Source organism: Hipposideros armiger, unplaced genomic scaffold (assembly GCF_001890085.2).
Source record: "Hipposideros armiger isolate ML-2016 unplaced genomic scaffold, ASM189008v1 scaffold_17, whole genome shotgun sequence".
In the NCBI taxonomy this organism is placed as follows: Eukaryota; Metazoa; Chordata; class Mammalia; order Chiroptera; family Hipposideridae; genus Hipposideros; species Hipposideros armiger.
In genome coordinates, this window is record NW_017731367.1 from 5,639,801 (window position 1) to 5,643,458 (window position 3,658).

Sequence of the window (3,658 nt, forward strand, 5' to 3'; positions counted from 1 at the left end):
TGGATGGAAGATGGGGTTCCTGGTCCAGGCTAAGCCCAGGGAGACAGCTAAGGACACTCCCCAAGCCTGTCTGTTGGCTGTTCCCAGTGAGGACCCCTGGCTGGGTGGGTAAGCCCATTGTTTGTAGAAGTAATAGAGAGATGTTTATTCTGCTGTCATCAACATGGCTGGTGATTCCTGTTCATGGAAAACAGATGTTACGGCTGCGATTTAGAAAAATGGTTTCGTGTCAGTTGTCTGACTGATAGGGAGGCCGAGTGTTTCTCTGCCCTCTGCTTTGTGGCTGGAAGGGTTTGTCTCTAAAGCTCTAACACTCAGAACCAAACCACAGCAGGAGGCGAGCTAGTGAGCCTAGCAACAGACCAATACCATGGAGACCAGTAAACCGAGCTTGGGTGTGGCCCCAAATTGGTTCAATGTTTTGGCATTTGCTGGTGAGCTGTGATTCCGATGTTCCTAGGACAAAATTAGACCATTCTAGTTATCTTTTGTTCTTTTCTCGGGAAAGAAATTTAGAACTCGAGTTCCTGAGCATCATCTATGGTCTACCACAGAACTGCGTTTTCACTGCAAGCATTTAACTTTCTTTGAGAGGGCACAGAATATCATAAGCGTGGCAGCTTTAGGGATGCCTGAGACAGGCAGAGCTCCCCCCAGACCTAAGGTACCCTCTCAGGACAGGACTCCTGGGCTGAAACAGTGGCTGTGTGTTTGCAGGTCATGACCCATCTGGCAGCCTGCAAGGGGGCCAAAAATCCAGGGTCCACCTGTTCGAAGTGGCATCCTGACCAGAAGAACGGGAAACCTGAACCGGTATTCTCACCTCACAGCTCTACATAGAGCCCCCACTCCCCACACTGCTCAGATCATGCAGAGGCCCCCTTCCTGCCGATGGGGACCTGGGGCTTGTCTGCTTTCTTCCCACTGATACTCTGAGGGGGTTTTGGTTTATCTTCTTCAAGGTAAAGGGTTTCTGTTGGGTTGTTGGAAAAGTCATGACGTATTTTTGCAACGAAAAGCATAGTAAAAATACGTCATCACTTTTCCGACAACCCAAAATTACTCGGCCAAGTTGCCTTTAGACCTTGAGTCCTGGGAAGGAAAATTTTGTGTACCTCCAGGTTCCCCATTATACAAAATGTCAGTTTTCACAGCCACACCCCTTCCTTTGGTTTCTTAGTGGAGTTTCCAAAAACCAATTGTGTAGGTTCCAGCAGTCGCTCATTAATCACCCTCACAAGTGGCCTTGCAATCAGTTAAAAAAAAACAAAAAAACCCCACAAGGCCTGCCTTAGAAGGGGGCTTCAATGAGGGGCCCTTTTCATCAGAGAGCTAAACAGAAGGCAACTAGACCCTTTACACTTTATCCTTGGGGCCCGGGGACAACAGAACACCAAGAAGCGTGAATTCAGCACTCCGCTTACAGTATGGACTGGACATCGGCCCTACAGCTGGGAATGGCCTGAGACGTGGCCACCTCACAGGACTGGCTGGGCTGAAACCCACGTCAGAATGTCGCAGCCTCCCGTTTGTAGCAGTTTTCTCCAATATGCTACTACTCAGGGGAATAAGAAATCTCTTGTGTGCCTATTATTCTTTTATTGCTGGTATTGTTAGTTTGTTCCTGGGACCAAAACTAGCCGGCTGGTTGCTTCTTACTCCATGACCATGCCACTCGTGCATTTGCAGCAGCTGACCGTCCCGCAGCTTTTGTGGGGTGGGGGAGGCTCTGGATCTGCTCTCCTCACCAGCCGGCCGGCTGTCTCTCCAGGTCACCCCAGGCCTCTCCCCGTTAGCCCATTGTCACCCTGCTTCCTTCCGGCTGAGGAGGAGAGCAGGAAGGCCTGCCACGTGGGTGGGGACTTTCTGAACAGAGGGAAGAGTGGGCTGAGAGGCGGCAAAGTCGAGGCTGGTTTGCGTGTTCATCGGGTCAGCCGGGGGCTCGCCCATGTGCTCAGCGGGTCTGCGATGCGTGCCCTCCGTCTTTCCTACACCTTGGGTACTAGCGTCACTGGCATGTGTCAGATGAGACTCGAGACACGCCGGGCGAAGTCACTTGCTCGTGGTCCCACAGTTAAGTGGGAGAGCCAGGAATTGGACCCAGGGGTTTAGTTCCACAGCCCACTTTCTCAGCCCCTTCCTTGCATGATTTGTTTCATGAAGCTGATAAGTAGTGATTAGACGGTCAGCTGGCATCTTTGGGCCTCAGGGACAGGCAGGTAAATAAGGAGATGTGGTCACAGGGTTTGGGGTGGCAAAAGGCTCTAGAATCTGCCCATCTACAACAGATGGGAATATTCAAACTGAAGTCTCCAGTAAGGCTATTTTATTAACTGGCTATCCTTCTCATCTGCGAAGTTGTTACTACGATTGAAATTATAATCGCTTTCCATGATAAAGTCCCTAAGCCCCATACTTGTTAATGTATTGGGTTGTCAGAAAAGTCATGATGTATTTCTTTCTATGTTTTTCGTTGCAAAAATGCATCATGACTTTTCCAACAACCCAATAGACCAGTTTAAAATTATTTTCTCCAACTCATTTACCTTCACACGATCAAGGATTCAAATACACTAGTACATTTCACTGTTCTAGCAAGAAAACAGGGTGTTAAAAGGTCGGCTTTCAGTCTCGTTGGAAGTTATTTTGGGGACCTCAGGATGCTCTGTCGGAGCTGGCGCTGTGTTCACCTCAAGCCAAGGTGACACCTGCTGAGTTTCTCCCACAGCGGCCACTCGAGGCCTGTACTCGGCCTCGCCCCGTTGTCCCTGCCCTCTCTCAGGTCGGGTCCGCCGGCCCTGCAGCAGCCCCTCCCCTGGGGCGCTGTCCACTGAGGGAAGCTATCGGCAGGTCCTGCGCTCGCCTGTTACCGGGAATAAGGCGAGGGGGGCACAGAGTGGGAAACTGGGGGACTTGAACATCCAAAAGTGAATCTGTGGTCTCTCGAGACTCCTCCGGAGCCACCTTTGCAGGGAATTGGGCCAAGGGATTCTGGTGGAAGTTCTCGTTTGGAGGCGAGGAGGTGGTTTTTCCGAGAAGGGCCTTGGAAAACCTGTCCCCGGGGCGTGGGCCGCTGGAGGTTCCGGGCGCCGCCGGCACCGGGCTTGGGCGGCACAGGCTCACATTCAGGTGAAAAGCGGCGTCGCTTCCTCCCTGTGGCTTCTGCCCCAGCCCGGCGAGGTCGGGACACGTCGTGCCGCTTCGGCGGTGGGACTCGTCCAGAGCAGCGCCGCGCGTCCTGCGGCTGGAGGGGACCCCTCCCCCGGGGTCCCCGCGCCCTCCCCGCGCGGCCCCCGCCCCGCAGCCCTCCGGTCGGACCCTGCGGCCTGGGCTCTGACGGCTGGGTCCGCGAGGACCCGCTTTGCTGACGGCGAGACGCGCGGGAAGCGCCCCCGGCCTCGGATGCTCGGTCGCGCCCCCCTCGGTTGGCCGCTCGGTTTTGTCGCCTTGGGAGCCGGTCCCTTCTCGTGGTGACGCTTTCACGGGGCCCCCCGGCCGGCAGGTGCTGCTGGGTTCGGGCCGAGGCTGCCGAGGCCGCAGACGCGCAGCTTGGTCTGAGTGGAGAGGATTCCGCGGGACGGCAGACGCGGGGGCCCGGCTCCGACCGCGCGGGCGGCGCGCGTGGGGGCGGGGTCTGGGAGGCAGCCCGCCCACCCTG